Source organism: Amblyomma mixtum, chromosome 1 (genome assembly GCF_055824585.1).
Source record: "Amblyomma mixtum isolate Tamu chromosome 1, ASM5582458v1, whole genome shotgun sequence".
Lineage (NCBI taxonomy): Eukaryota > Metazoa > Arthropoda > Arachnida > Ixodida > Ixodidae > Amblyomma > Amblyomma mixtum.
In genome coordinates this window covers 174510367-174527321 of record NC_143012.1, presented here as the reverse complement: position 1 = coordinate 174527321, position 16955 = coordinate 174510367, and positions in this window count along the sequence as shown.

Here is a 16955-nt window from a genome sequence, read left to right as displayed (position 1 = left end):
CACATTGCGCAAACCAGTCCATATCTTGTAGAATAAACAACTTCACAAAGCTTATTAATGTGAAGTGATTGTGGCGGTTACATTGAGCACATTTTCAAGGACTGTATTGGGGGCAGGCACTTTAAAAGGCGAACTCTAACCACTGAGCTTCTTCAGAAGCCCACCTTTTTCACTATGTATCGCTAGCACTGTCTGTCATGCAACAGCGTATACCACTTTACATGAGAGTGTTTAACCCCTTCGTAACCACATATACCACACCACAGAATAGCGGAAGCTACCAGAATGCTGGACTACAGAGCGCTCCTAGATGCACGCTTCCTAAGAGTAGCAGATTTTCATCACCGCCACAACCTCAGATATCTCCAGATCGAAAGCCAGTACGGAAGGAGTGATTATCGAAGGATGTCGCGCTATCAAAGCAGGAAACAAGTATCTGAGCCTGTTGTTAATTTAGCTGTCGTTAAAAAACGCCACACTAATCGAAAGCGGTTCTTGCGGTTTTATCATGTTCACTTTTGCACGTGTTCCACACTTCCTGGCGCTTTCTTCAACAGGTTCGAAGGAATTGTTGAGGGCAGCGTTTTTCAGAGCTTGCCGTCATTTTCTTTTAGCGCAAGAGTGCTAGAGCTAACGTTTAGAAGAAAAGCCGTGCTCGTTGTCACACTCATTCATATTGGTTGGCAGAGGTCGCGATGTCACATCACAGTAAGTCAATAAGGGCGAGGTATGACGTCAGCAATAGAGAGTGTAGGGGTTGCGGGGTGCCAGCTGCCCAGCTGTCAAAGCGTGAGGAAAATTCTGACTGCTCTGTGGTACACGTGTCTAGTCACTGGGCGGATGACGCGGCCGGCTTTGCAGAGGAGCTGGGAGGGAGCGTTGCTGAAAATGAAACGCTCTGAGACGGATTCGTGCTTAGAGTAACCGTGCTTGCGAAGTTGCGAAGGAGGAATATGTGACTTCTACTGCTTTTGCGTTCGGCTTCCTAAGTGTTGTTCATGAATTTGCAATTTTCTCTTCCTTTTTTTTCAGTCGGTTTTTATTCTTGCATATTTATTTGCGTTGTTAGATGGTATTCTCTCTTTTCTCATCCCATCCTCTCAGTCACACCTGGCATCTGGCCTGCCTGCTGTTCGCCCCGGCCCACTTATATCTGTGGTCTATATACCACGATTTAGATTTTTCTTGAGCAAGCACTACAGTGATAATTAGCTGAACTTTCGCTACAAGCGATAAAAGTGGTTGTTATTTTGACGTATTTGTTTGTACTGAATATATTCTATATTATTTAATTTTATATAAATAACCAGTTCGAATCGTCCTCCACGTGATGTCGTTAAGCACGTAATGCAGAGCATTTGGCTCTTTACAACGATTTTCAGTCTACCAATTTACCAATTTATCGTGTATTTAGAGATTGCACTAAAGATGTGGAAACGACTGTGAGTGAAGGTTTCTTTCTAATACATATTTCCGTTTGGTCAATGGTTGCTTGTGAATATAATGAATCAATCTGAAATGACTGGGAGCAGCAAGACGATTGCTTTCATTAGCAAATGCCAAGGACATTTTTGAAAAAACCAAATACATCTCTTCACTTGGCTGCTTTGCCAATAGCTAAGTATTTTTTTCCAAAAGTTCTTCCTGAAAAGCAAAAGTGCATGAAAGATGCAATATGTTTGCCCCAGTATATCTAAAATAATTAATCTTACTTGGTGGCCGCACAATGTCAGGAGTAGTGCGTTGTGAAGGTAGCAATGACTTTCGAAATTACGCACCAGTGGTAGCAAGGGCCGTGAGTGTGGAACAGGACTGCTTTCATCCATCGAAGCGCCAGCAGGAGATGCGGGCTTTCCATGTAAGGGGCGTGTTGACAGTGTCGCCATTTTTTTAACAAGAACTTCGGTGAGGCAGCACTGGTTGGCACGTGGCTAGAGAAAAGGCCGCAGTCCGCAATAGAGCCCGCTCGAATTGGATCCGGTGCTTTGCGTGCAAGTGTTTCATATGCAGCTCATCCGGTGTAGCTGTCGAAACTGATAACAGCTGTCCTGCGAACGCAGCAACATTCCTTATGCATAGCGATATTATACCAAAGTGGGACGAATCCTGTCGGTGGAAGTGCAAGACTGAAGCAGGCAAATATCTATCAAAAAAGAATAAAGCACAAATCTTTTGGAATAAAGGTATAGTGCCCTCATAGCAGACAACCGGGGCGCATTCCTCCAGCTGTTACTAATAGGAAATGAAACCGCCGGAAACATATCGCTAATAAAAAAAAAAAACTCCACCAAAGCCGTTAGAGCCTGTGCCATTAGCGCAAGCTCAGATAATCTATAGCGCGCTCCTTGGTGAAAAAACGATGTTCGCAATCAGAGCACACTGAAATCGGAGACAATCATCCCTTTCCTCGTACGTATGAGTGCCTCTCAAAAGTAGCTTGACGATCGTGGACTTGCATAAGCTGAAGCGAGCTGTCAAGTTAGCCGAAATGAATTTGCTTGTCTTTTATTGGGATTTCAGGGGTGATCTCAGTATGCTTGGTAAAAAAGTGAAGAATTCAAAACCGGCCGAGGCAAAAAGACAACATGTATCAAAGAGGGCGCAGTTATCTTAAAATTAAGAATTATAACCGCCTTGTTCGGAGCATTCTTCACGGACAATTTTATGTTACGTTATGAACTGAAGTCGTACTTTTTGATGCGCTAGTGGAGTGCGCATCTTCTGTAGGAACAGACGAATGCGCATGCATCCCTTTAGGAACCAAAAGATGAAAGTAAATATTTTTAAAAGAACCGTGCTCAGAAAAAAAGCAAATAACACATCCAAGAATCCCGCACTGGAACGGCTTGTATTTTCTATATAAAGGTTAGAAGGTGGGGAGAAGAGCTCATAGGCACGTTCAAGCGCTAGACGAAGGGAAGGGAAAATGGCATTTCGTGTTATTTTCGTTTCGCGCCCTGTCCTGCCATCATGTACGAATGACGCCACAGTCAACTCCAACATGAACCTTCGCCACACTTCGCACAATCATAGTCCTTGAATATTTTTTCTCGTCACGAAACTCCGGCCAAAGTTTCATATAGGGACAGCGCGCACCACTACTGGCGCTGCTGTCGGTGCGCGAGCCTTGCCGGCAGCGGCTGTTTTCCGGCCAACAGGCACATATTCGCTTTTTAGTTGTGCTTTCTGGGGTTCAGTAGTTGGGCTTAGGATGGACGCTACTTTACTCGTTATCACCTAAAAGCTTGGCTGCAACATAGAGACACTGAAAACCCTGTGCGATCGGCGACGGCCGCTAGTAAACCGTGTTAGCGGCTGTTTTCTGCCAAACAATTAACGCGCTTACTTTCTGTCATGCTTTTTACAAAAAAAGCTATTTTTGTACCTTGGTCCAGCCTTCGCATTCATTTTTACCGCACCTTGCCTTCAACGCCATTCTGGAAGATTAGCGTAGCGATCAGTAACATATCTATATTTGTCTGGGTTGCGCCTGTCTCGACCGAGGCCTCGCTTTCATCTAAGTGCACAAGGCTGCCTAAGGCTGGCGTTTACCTTCTGAGAAATACTGCAATCTCAATAATGCTGATAACAAGACGTTACGGAGGCATTTTATGAACCGGCATGCACGCTACAAAAGCGATCGCATGACGAATGCACCGGTACTTTGATGGTGCTATCTCAAATTTTTTTTGCTGACACTTTCGGAGGTGGCAAAGCCAGCTGCTGAAGACTTGCTACATAAGCCATTTATTTACACTGTGTCACGCTGCGACTGTGGAGGCGCGGACGAGTGCAAAAAAAATGTGAATTTTTGTTCTTCATTGCTCATGTACTGGCTTTGCACTACCAAAATAAGAGACAAACTGTGAGCGGCCACGCAATAAACCAAAAATGAGGAATGATAGAAATCACAGAGAAACATGTACCAAAAAAAACTGCTAGGTGTTTAACGTGGTTAAACCAAGCAGACGTGCAAACGCATGTGTTTAGCCTGTTTGGCTCATGGTTTTGCTTTGCTGGGTCGTTGGCACGTCTGGCGACGATTTTAGACTGAAGTTAAGCTCTGATCCAGGTTAAACTGGTCTGATGTGTTCGTTCCGAATGCGGACGTTGATGAAGACGATGGTGTGCAATGCGCGCAGCGCGATAGTGTGTTGCAGTTTAGTTTTTTTCCTGCTTGGTTTGGTTTGGTTTATGGGGTTTAACGTCCGAAAGCGACTCAGGCTATGAGAGACGCCGTAGTGAAGGGCTCCGGAAATTTCGACCACGTGGGGTTCTTTAACATGCACTGACATTGCACAGTACACGGGCCTCTAGAATTTCTCCTCCAAAGAAATTCAACCGCCGCGGCCAGGATCGAACCCGCGTCTTTCCGGTCAGCAGCCGAGCACCATAACCACTGAGCCACCGCGGCGGCTTTTCCAGCTTGGGTCTGCACGAAACCCTGGCCAATCTCCCGCCGTGGGTATGTGCCATCGTTTTTGAGGCAACAACAAAAACAACGACACGAAGCGTGATCGGCTGCTCCGATAGCACAGTGCTCTCGTGCAGTGGCCAGCAAAGCTGGTCCTTTCGCGCCGCCGGGGGTTCGAAATTCGCAGTCGCGGCAATATTTATTTTATTTCTGCACCCTTAAATTCAGGGATGCCACAAGATTCTTGGTTGGGTTTGAACCCATGAAGTAGTGCTTTCGCACCAAATTTCATGAGCACATTGAAGAGTACAGCTGTCTGAGATGCAACATCGTCAGAGATTCGTGCTCAAGCACGCTGGTAGGCCTTCGAATATCCGTGGGGCGGCGCCGGGCCTGAGTTTCAGCTTGTCGCGTTGAGGCGACACTGCTTCTGCGTTGATCACGAAATCGTGAGGCCGAATTAAATCCGCGGGGCAAAATGCATTTCGCAGACACGGATATGGTTGGAGTCTAAGCTAAAGCCACCGCTTTCTTGTCGGGGTATCGCCCGCTTCCATATTTTACGCTGCTCGTCGTCGCTCGGCAGACAGAACAGCGAGGCCTTTTCCTGCGTAATTCCGTAGCCGGAGCGGCAACCCGTCATGCAGCAAGTATTCGGCATCGCAGGCTTGCACGTCACGGGCACTGTACTTATTTTGCAAACGAAGGCAACGTGAAAAAAGAAAATAGTTGCTGCCGTACCGTCGGCTTCCCAGTCCCCCCTTAGAGACTGTTAGCGCCGCCTCTTGGAAGGCACGGCCTGCATATGAAGTTCTCCCATAGCGTTACGAAGAAGTTTCATGACCATAAAAGCATTGAAGGACTATGGCACAATCCATGACGCTGTGTTGACGTGGACACTGATATCGCCCCCGCAGGGATGCGCAGATTGCCCTCAACAAAAAACTGCAGCTCGAGAACAGCTTTCAGAAGCGCGGACATAACATCATCGCACTTCATGGGACACACCATGTCACCAAGCACCAGACTTGGTATAAACGCGGCGCTTTCACTGACTGAATCATACCGCCGTAGTATTCTGTCCTGGTTGTCCGCTTGGAATGGATGCAGGTGATCACGAAAGAGGCGCTGTCGCTTCAGCGATTCCTTCCAACCAGCGCGTATGAAGTCGGTGCTACGAAGCGGTCGCCAAGTTTACAAATACGACACTCCAAGTGAGCCCCGGCTCAAGCCGACATTCACCTTACATTCTGACCAAGAAGACGAAGCTGACAGTGGCGCAGGACGGAGCGCTCGCGCTAGGCCAGCGGCCATCATACCATTTCATTGCCATCAACCAACTGTTCTCATTCTTCGGCTGGCCGAAGAATGGAGTGAGGCATCCTGGTTCTAGAGCTTCGGCGTCCTGAGTCATCTATGGTCGTCGGCCGTGAGTTCCTGGCTTGCGTTGCCCGGCCGTGCCCAAGACTTTCAGACCTGAACCAACCTCGGAACTCACTACAGCCCCGTCCCCCTCCATGACCAAAAGACACGACGAAACGACCACGCTGCCGCGACTAGAAACTCGGATACGAGCTACCCGAGCCGCTGCCCACATGCGACGACACCGTTCCCCTGCCCAGGCAGTTCGGCGCGTTTTGGAGCCTCGGCTGTCGGCTCCTGGCAACCTGCGGTCCGGCAGCTTCATGGAGTGGGACTTATTCTCTCATCTCTCTCATCGTGGCGGCCAGCTCTTCACCACCTTGCCATTTCTGTTTTGCCGTTGCTGTAGCCCATCTTCATTTCTGGCGTCCCTTCGTCGGTGTCGGTGAGACCGGGTAATGTGACGAAGAAGGCGAAGCTGGCAGTGGCGCGGGACGGAGAACTCGCGCTAGGCCATCGGCCATTAAATCATCTCATTGGCATCAGTCAACCCTCTCATTCTTCTGCTGGCCGTTACGTAACAATGACACCATCAGGCAAGCCATTTCTACTAACACTTCGCCCTCATTATGGCGTCATCTTTATCTAGAGACGTGAGAACTGACGGAAATCTCTTCTGGGATCGATTGAACGCACGCACGAACTTCCCTGCTTGTAAACCTCTAATGTTTCGCACCACAGACAAGCCTTGCTTCGCACAGAACCTAACCCAGGCGTAAATGGAGGAACGTGTAGATAGTTGCGCCAATTTTTTCGATAAAATGAAACTGGTAGAAACTTTTATAATATATATTTCAGAAGGCAGAAAGCGCCAAGAACTTGTTTGTTGCATTGTGTTGGGTTTAGTAGTGAATGAGCACTTTAAGCTATCATGTGCCAAACTCAAGGTGTAGAAAAGTTGGTTTCTCAAGATATTTTATATAATGCAAAAGAAACAGTGGTGATCTAAAAGACACAAAAACCTTGGTTCGTTTTGCCTAGTGACGACAAACGAAACAAATCTTAGAAATGGCTCATAATAAAGCCCTAGAGAAGCTCGGGTGACCTTGGCGACCATCCTTGTCTGGGCCAGAATCTCCAGGGTCTCAACAAATCAAATAAAGACCTCAGGCTTCTTCTCGCGGATGAAAAAGTGGATTAAGTGTATCAGAAAGTCAAGCGAAGCATTAAGTCATAATTTAGTTTCTAGAGGAAACCTTGTTCTCTTAAAAAGCGAAAAGGTAAGGTATGCCAGCAACAATATTATCACCTAACAGCGGCGTTGGGTGAAAAGGAATGCATTCCGTAATAAGTTCAATGAAAACTCCCTTAGCCTAGTCCAACATTATTGGATAAAGTTTGAATATTCAAGAAATCGTAAGGCACTGGTATACAAACAATGTGAGCAATGATTCGTTCTTCCGATATGCCGCAAAACGTTTATTTTGTAGTGTTTTCATGGCTCGCATCGAGGAGTGGACTGCCGTAGAAAACCAATGGCCAACGCTTTTGACGACAGCATAAATGTTAGAGTATAGACACCTAACTTCTGGGTGCGCGTTTCCTTCATTGTAATGATGCGTAAGACATTAGTATACTTGCATTGCCATGTACTGTTGTCCAACGACCGCTAAACAATAGAAAATTGCATTGATTTCATGAGCTGTTTCGTATTCGGTTTCAACATCCGAACGATGGTTGTGATGGCTGGTTGCATGGTTTATGAGGGTTTAACGTCTCAAAGCGACCCAGGCTACAAGGGACGTCGTATTGAAGGGCTCCGGAAATTTCGACCAACTGGGGTTCTTTAACGCGCAAGGACATCGCACAGTACACGGGCCTCTAGAATTACGCCTCCACAGAAATTTCACCGCCGTGGCCGGGATCGAACCCGCGTCCTTCGGGTCAGCTGCTGAGCACCATAACCACTGAGCCACCGCGGCGGCTGGTTGTGATGGCAAAGAGAGGTTATAAGTCACGTGAGAAATGAAAAACTGGAATATAATCGTTGCTTCTACATTAATTGTCATTCAGGCTCTTCAAGAAGGCTGGCTTCAGCACTGTCGTGAGATAAAACGATGAAGCAGCGAATATATTGCAGTTTTTTCATGCCTCACATGAGATGTAACTACACATTAACGTCATAGCCATCGTTCTGCTGTTGAAGCCGAAACCGAAGCAACAGCAAAGAAAGCAAAATTGATTATGAACTATTTAGCGGTCGTAGGTGAATACCCCATGTATAGCAGTTTCTTCCGCATCAGTGTAGAGAAGTAAACATGCCACCAAATTTAGGTACCTACACTTCTTTAATAGCATAAAAATGGAAGCCTGTCGACGGGATATCTGCGGATATGTTGATTGTTTTAGTGAAATCTTATGATATATGAAAAAAACATTAGCTCATAAACTCTCCTGTTCACAAATGCGTTAGTTCAGAATTGTTCGATATGTTTTTCGAACAGAAATTTGTGCGTAAGGTGTGTTTCTCCAATACGGAGACAGCGTAAAGTTATTTCCCTAAAACATTCTTCGTGTCTACAGGTGCTCCATTCACCCAAGAAGGGGTTTACAGTGTTCAGATTGTTAACTTCGTTGGCCCATGTATCCTGTCTTTTTTCTCCTTGCGGCACATGCATCAGCTTTCTCGTTCCTTCTAATTCTCACGTGACTAGGGACCCAGCAGAACTTTATTGTACGTCCGTCTGTCTCTGCTTTCACATTACGTATTATGTCTCCCATTATGGGTTCAACTGCATTTCTGGAGTTTAGTGATGTAATTACGCTGAGGGAGTCAGCGTAGCTAACACTGCTTTCAATTTTTTTCTTCATTATTTTTTCTACACCCACCGCAACTTCCGGCAGTACACAATGATGTGTCTTAGGTAGCCTGACTATTTTTTGCCCATTTTTCTTGATTACGGCACTGTAAATGTAGAGTGCCGTTTTCGAGCCATCAGTGTAAAAATCAGTGCAAGTGTATTTCTGTATACTGCGCAATTCTCCTGCAGTATGTGTTCTTGTAGGGTCCACTTCTTTGAATTTGTGTCAACATAAAGTGGCATACACAAGGCAAAGTGTGCGACGGTGGCATTTGGTGAGGTCTCTGGCTAATATGAGGCAATTCGCTCAGGATGCCTAATTCTTGGCATTTGTTTTCAAAGCAGAGAAGGGACAGTTTGAGTGCTTGGGGTTTGTTGTTTTGAATAGGCACTTCGTAACTACGGGGTACCAGAGATGATATGTAGTGAGCGGGTTTTTAAAACGAACGTGCATGTCAGCATAGTTCTTCTGTCTACGAAGGTTGGCTCATTGAATTCCACGCAGAGACGGTTTATGGGCGATGTCCTGTATGCTCCACTTGAGAGGCGCAGTCCATCATTATGTGCTGCGTCCAATCTGTTTAGAGAAGACGGACTTGCGAACCTCTACACTATGCACACCTATTCTAGGCAGGATCATATTAAAGCGCGGTAAATGAGCAAAATGCACGCCATGAACCATTTGGATATTCAAGCACAGAGGATCTTTCTTCTTCACGTTGTATATGTGTGAACTTTAATGGCTCATACTCGGGGCCATGACTCTGTTCGTCCGTCCGTTACATCTGAAGTTAAAGTCTTAACTAGTCATTAATAGTCACAAGCCATGTCTAACTAGTCATAAGCCAGAAAAGAAATACTAAAATCTTGTGCACGGCGAGAAGCGAACCACCATCCTTCCAAACCTCCATAGCCGAGCATGCTAACCACTATGGTACGCCGACATTTTCTATTTATTGCCCTGCTTCGGCACATAACATTTAGCCAAAAAACACTCAACAAAAAACACACAAAACGCTATGTACATGCGACACTGTTGTGGTCAGTGAGCACGAGTCCGGCTTCGTCAGATTAAAATTCCTGTAACATACACAACGGCTCTAGTCTTGATATCCACTCGAGGGGCTCCGCAGCGGCTATGTGGATGGCAAGAAACCACTCCATACTTTCCCTAAAGTAAGATAGGGCAAGTCGTGCATCTGTATCACAATGATAGCCTGCCATTCTTGAGCACCATATACAGTGGAGGCCCAAGAGCATTATGAGATCAAATGGCACCCCATCCTCATTATCAGTGCTTAAATAACGATTTCCCTGCGCCTCAGGTGGTAGCTCTTTATTTATTGTCCTGTGTAACACATCCCAAAAATAAACCCCTTCCCAGCAATGCAAAAAAATATGGTCTATTGCTCCGGGATGTTTACAAATTGAGCAGTTCGTTCCCCACGGTAAAAAGAAGTCGTTTCCCTGTAAAAACTTTAAACTGGTAACATGCTACTCCGACTTCCTGTCAACGCACATGCAGTTCTCTTTGTCAAGGGTGAGGACGCTGGAGAGCGTTGATGGAAAGGCTTTCGCCTCATCGCACTTTAGATCACCAAAGTGTCCCCTCGAAATTTTTTTCGAAAGTTGTGCCTTCAAATGTAGGTTCATTTTTTAGTGGCAATTCGGTTTTGCTTAGGTATAGGGTGGGACCGCTTTGTAAACCTCATTTGAGCGAGTACGTATGAACCGTTGTTTTCTCAGGAAAAAAACGAATTCATTTCTGTCTGCCCATGACGCTAGTTTATGTGCTGTGAATTTTACTGGCCTCTCGCATGTTGACACTTTGGATGGCGCGCAGGCTTTCGAAGATTAGCGGCATAAACTGAATACATAATTGATTTTTTGAATATTTTGACAGCGGAGATCATTTTGATGACGAAGAGTGTTGTGCTTTAAGAACACTCCTGAGGTAGCCTATTCTCCTGACTAAATTTTTTTGAGAGGGTTGAGCCTACGCATACATAAAAGGAACGGTTGGATTGGAAGTCCCTTAAGCAGTTCAACATCCTGCCCCATATGCCAAGCTCTGCTCGGCAGCGGAATATCCACAGTCTCGAAGTTGTGTCGTATGCCTTTTCCAGATTGAAGAAGACAGCAAGACAGTGATGCGTGTGTATCAAGTACTATCAGACAGTATATCCAAGGCGGTCCAGGTGGCCTGTGGTCGAGCATGCCTTTTTAAAACCACTTTTCTGATTGTCGTGAAGTTCACGAGGTTCAAGCACTAAGGTTATCCTGATGTTCACAACACATTCAAAAGATTTGGCAAGGCAGCTGGTAAGGGCTATTGACTTATAACTACCAGAGGATGTTGGCTGCTTTCCATGTTTGATAGCGGACACTGTAATGGCTTTTTTTCAAGCTTTCGGTATTTTTTCCAAGCACTCCTGTTTAAAAATTCAAAAGTGCGTTTACAGAAGGTTCGTAAAGATGCGCCAGCATTTCGCAGTGTTCATCGTCAGGGCCAAGCGCAGTCTGTTTGCCGGCAGATAGAACTCTGTTATATCTTGGACTGTAACTAAAGTGTTGCACGGTTCGTTTGCGTTACCATCTCCTGGATGTCTATTTCTCACCTGTCGTTTGTAGTTAAAAAAAAAAATTTTGTGTGAGGAACTGGAAACACATGAGAAATATTCACTTAAGATATCTGCTTGTTCCTTTATACTGGTTTGTTTACCAGGCGCCGTAAGAAAAAGAATTGTGGAAGGGGAGGAGCTGACATGTAGTTTACGACCTTGATCCCACATTTTTTTATGTGATTGAACTTTTTATGAATTACGCGTACCCTTTTGAAGAAATATTCTTATCATTGCGACGCATACGGTGTGCATTAGCTCTCGCCGTTTTAAAGTTTGTAAAGTTCTGGTGCATTGGGTACCTGCGAAACAATCTACAGGTTTTATGCTGTTTTTTTCTAATTTCTTGGTTGTACCAAACCTTGTGATATTGTCGTACCACTCCAGAGGGCCGAGGAATATTTTAGTGTGCAGCAGTATTGAGAGAGGTTGTGATCAGTTCGGTCATTTCATCGGCATTTAGATGGCATGAAAAAATTTCCCTCCACAGTGGTCTTTTCACGAAACAGCACCCAGTGGGCTATGTGGAGCTTCCAACAACGTGGTTTGCTTGGGACGATTGACGGTGATGATGATAAGATTATTACAAAAGAGAGGCGAACGCTTCCGTTCGATTTATTCGAGAACATCTCTATTAAAATCCATAAAAACAGAGGGCGAACTAAAATATGTCTATGCCGCTCACATTGCCCCATCATGGAGAGTAGTATGCGTTTTTGCTTGTATTAGGAGGCATAAACTGTTTTTTAGAATTAAACCCTCTAACATACGACCTCCACTATCAGTTTGTGCACTCCCCATAAATCGGAGGGGTGATTAATATCGCCAAAAACAAGGTATGGTTCTTGTAGCTGTTTTAAAATGTTTCTAAGTCATGTAGTGTAACTGTTAGGTGCGGCTCGAGGTTATATATATATAGCACAAAAAGATAAACGTACTTGGTTACTAGAGGTAAAATGCGAAATTGAGAAACGCTTCATTTAGGTAAACATTTATTGGGAGTCGACGTTTCGTACAGAGCCTGTCCTTTGTTTAAGATTGAAGCTACATGGTTCTTGCTCCTCTTCTTAAAGGGTTTCCATCTGTACAGGTGTTCGACACATGATACAAAACAAGTAGACGATGCGGGAGGGAAGAACGGCTCAAGGAAGAAAAAAAGAAGAAAAAAGAAAACACACAAACGGAACAGAGAGGGGGGAGGGTACGTCGCCCGCCACCCACGTCTGCGATAGCGGGGAGAAAAGACGAAGCAAAAAAAGGAAATAAAAGAAAAAAAGACGCGATGGAAGGATGCACGGCAGCCTGAGTCGTAACGTAGCGGCAGCAAGTAAAGCGTTTGGAAACAGACAGTGGCCGAAGCACAGCATAGTTTGAGATGCACTATCCCGCCTTTTTTTTCTTTTTTTTTCCTTTTGAGTACGTGGTACTTTTGAATGGTTTCTTTCTTTTTGCAGAAGTACTGGCGAGTAAACAAAATACAACGAAGCAAATGGGGAAGGGGCGGCGGACTTCGTTGTATGTTGTTTACTCGTTTAAATGGACAACACGAGAGTGCATCTCAAATCTATGCTGAGCTTCGGCCACTGTCTGTTTCCATACGCTTTACTTGCTGCCGCTACTTTACGGCTCAGGCCGCCGTCCATTCTTCGCTCCCGCCTTTCTTTTTTTCGCTGTGGAGGACGGGGTACGTTTGAATGGTTTCTTTCGTTTTTCGGAAGCACTGGCGAGTGATGTATTCGGTCCGCACCCTTTTCAGAGCGCGGCCGGAGCCTGTGTTAGGTCGAGCCATAGAGATGGTTAATGTTCGGCCATGCTGCCACCAGCCCACCACGCAGCGCAACGAGGGAATGAGACAGGAACTTCCAAGACCAGCCTACGTCACTTATACAGCCCGGCTATAACCAAGCATGGCGTAACACAGAGTAGTCTGGCGCACAGGGTTAACCCTAGCCGGCAGCAAAAAAGAAAAACCAAGAATGGAGGAGGAGACTGGAAGCTTGTGATAGACGATAGGGAAGTCGAGAAAGGCTGGAAATGCCGTCTACCAGAAGTTTCGGCCAAACTGGTGTGTACCTTCGCCGAGGGAGCCTTAAACGACCAAACGCTCTGTTCTGTTCTAAGCAGCAGACAGACGCTTCAGTGGCAGCAGCGCGAAAAGCTCTTTATTCGAGGCAGCAACATACTTTTATGGATAACGCTGCATGCCGGTCAGGCACTCGTCATTGTTGGTACTAGCTTATCAGACCGACTGGCTGATACAGAACGTTCCGTCCTCTTTAATCAAAGCTAGACGCGTTTCTTTCCGCGTTCGTAACTGGAGGCTTGATAACGATCAGGAGGACGTCTTGTACGAGTACTTCTTCGCAAATGGGCCTCTTCTTGTGTAGCCATGGTTGATGCGGTGGTACTTGAAGGCTGCGCTGCCAAATGTCTTGCCTCAGGCTGCGATGCCGGTTCCTCATTTGAAGTGGCGTCATCTAAGCGAGCATGCTCAAGCTTGTCCGCAGTAAGACCAGTAATCATGGAGTCAGCAGAAGGATCTTTTTCCGAGGGAGCTGGTGGCAAGTCTCGCTGAACAGCGGCACTTAGAGTGGACTCAGGATGCGCTTCTTTTGCGACGTCCGGATGGAGTGACGTCTTTGCACCAGATATCCAGCTGGGTCTTAAGTGGTGGATATGCACAAAACGAAACTGATCATCGACTTTGACTACAAACGTAGAGTCGCGTACGCGTTGCACTACGGCCGCTTCCTCCCATGACAGGGTTTCCCCTCTCGTAGTCTTGACGAGAACTGCGTCACCGTCTTCCATCTGCTGGTCCCTTCCTCGGCCCTCGTTGCGATGAGTGGTGTCTCTGGCTTGACGGCTGCGCATGTCCTGCACAAAACTTGGCTGCAGGAGCGAAAGCTTCACTCGAGGTTGTCATTTCAGGAACAGCTCAGCCGGCGTTCTTCCTGTTACGGAATTCGGGGTGTTCCTGTAAGCAAGCAAGAAGTCGTTAAGTCGTTGATGCAGATTTCGGTTCTGCCATGTTAGGCTATCGTGAAGCACTTGCTTGAGTAGAGTAGCTTTTGTCGTCTTAACTAGCCTTTCTGCTGCCCCGTTCGATGAAGCGTGGTAGGGTGGCGTACGCGTGTGGCGAATCCCATGAGAAGAGGTGAGATTGGAGAACTCCTGCGCAGTAAACTGAGGTCCATTATCACTGATCAGTTCCTCCGGGTAGCCATACGATGCCAATATCTCCTTGAGATAGTCGATTGTTTTCGACCTCGTCGTAGTGCGGAGGCATTTTACTTCTATCCACTTTGAGTAACAGTCTACTAGAAGGAACAAGTTTGAGCCATCCTTAATGGCGAAATCGACATGGCCTCTCTGCCAAACACGAGTGGGACAAGTCCATGGATGCAATGGCCCTGGTGCCTTCGCAGGCATGGCCGTTTGGCACACTGTACATTGACGGACAGTGTCTTCAATGTTCTTGTCAATCAACGGCCACCAAACAAACGACCTAGCAAGCATTTTCATCTTTGCATTCCAGGGTGTTCTTCATGTAGCAATGTTAATACTGCTTCTCTAAGTTCGTGCGGAGTGATCACTCGCTGGCCCCACGTGATGCAGCCTTGCTCATACGATAGTTCGTTTCGACGAACGTAAAAGGGCTGAAATTTATCATCGTGGTGCGTGGGCCAGCCAGATAAGGTGAACTGCACGACTTTGGAAAGAAGGCGATCCCTTTTAGTCGCAGCAGCAACCTGGCTCGCAGTGAGAGGCGTCGACTCAAACATTGCAAGACATTCTTCAGTGTCGTCTTTATGCTTGACCAGAAGTTGAAGCCTTGAAATAGCGTCGGCAACTTCCTTGTTTTTGCCGTTCTTGTAGCGCAGTGTGTACTGATAAGCTGCTAAGGTGATAGCCCAACGCTGAATCCTAGCTGCAGCCAGAGAAGGAATTGGTTTATCTGATGCAAAGATCCCCAGCAGTGGTTGGTGGTCTGTATACAGCGTGAATTTGTGCCCGTACAGGTATATATGGCCGCATTTGTTTTTCCAGTCCCGGGGCCCGATTCTCGATATTCACATTCGCCTGTCGGCGCCATATTGCCTCTTTGATTGGCTGTCAGAAGTGTCAATCGCCGTCAATGGGCGTGTCAATCAGGGTCGGTTACACGAGCACTTTCGGCGGTGACGTCGTTTGACGTGGCATTGAAAATGCATTTTCGTAGCGCTATTCTTGGTGCCCGGCTGGTACATATATGTGATTGTGAAGGGAAAAGAAGCTACAAGTGGTCCGCGCGAGAGCACTTGCGCTCGACTTGCCAATTTGGAGAAAATAGCTGCACACCGGAAATGGCAACTTCCTAAAATCTGATTGGTTGGAACAATATCACGTAAATCACGTGATAGGCACACATGTTGGAGTGATGTCAGAATGACGTTTCACCACGTTTACGTTGTGCTGCCATCGCAAAAAATGGCTGAAATTCGCCGCCATCATTTCGCCCGGCGAAAGGTACCCGAATCATGCAAATGAGTTAGTGAAATGTTGATTTATACGGCGTTAGGTAGCCGCACTTTACCGGGTATTTATTTCAAGACAAAACTAAGCTTACAAAAGTCTTGTTTTGATTGCACAATGTAATGGTATGGCGTTATAAGAGCACATCTGAGATAAGCAACCCTTGAGAGCGTTAATAGTGAAGGCTTAAGCGTATAGCCGCATGGGGCGCTAATTGCTCTCCCGTTGCAAACCCTTCGCTCGCAGTGAGAAAACATCCCTCCGTGCGGTTAGTGAAGCGCGAAAATTGCTCGAATGGCGGTGCCGGCGCTGCGATATGCTGCTCCTTGCATTCATTCGTCGCTTGTTAAACCCTAGAAGTGGGAAAGGTGAGCGACTTTCGAGGTAACCGCGATGCTTTCGAGTTGTCTCTGACTAGACAGCTCGTCTGTGCAATCACCTGACGAGGCATATGATGTGGTGGCTATGCAAGGATGCATTGCGGCGAGAAGCAGTGCCGAACTGTCGAGCTCTGAGGGGCGATCGCCAGCTGTGAACCGTCGCAGAACGGATGGGCTTTGCGCGCGTGATGAGCGGATGACACGACAGGTGCTCGCGCGGCCGAGCAACAAACTCCAGGAATGTGTCGGGCTTCTCGACGAGACATCCGTGTGTGTGTAGCGTCATTCTCATTCCTTTGGCATGCATGCTGCGAATCCGAAATTTTATTCGGCATTTCGCGTTGCTTTTTTCATCATACTGTTTTCAGTTTTTCACACGGCTCAAGTTGAGATAACAAATTCTAGCATGCTAGTACGTTGGTCGATTTCTTTGTTTTTGGTGTTGATGAATGTGAAAGGCAGCATAGGTGGAATCAGCTGGAAGGCGTCGTTTCCTTAAGTGTGGAAAAAAAAATGCGTGAAACTCTAAAAGAATACTATACCCTGGCTTAAGCATTATTAGTGAAGCACACAAAAGTGATTTTGCTATTCAAGGTAAAATTTTCATAACAGTGTTACATCATCAGTTACACAGCAGTCACGTGGAAATGACCGTAGGAGGGTGAAAAAAATCATCTCTCTTAGGACGCGCGAAAGACAAACATCTATGACTCTTGTACATTTCATTTACAGGCGTGTTGTTCCTGCCGGTGAAGGTTCCAGCTCACACGAAGTCTGTGCGGGATCCATCCATGACCCTTTT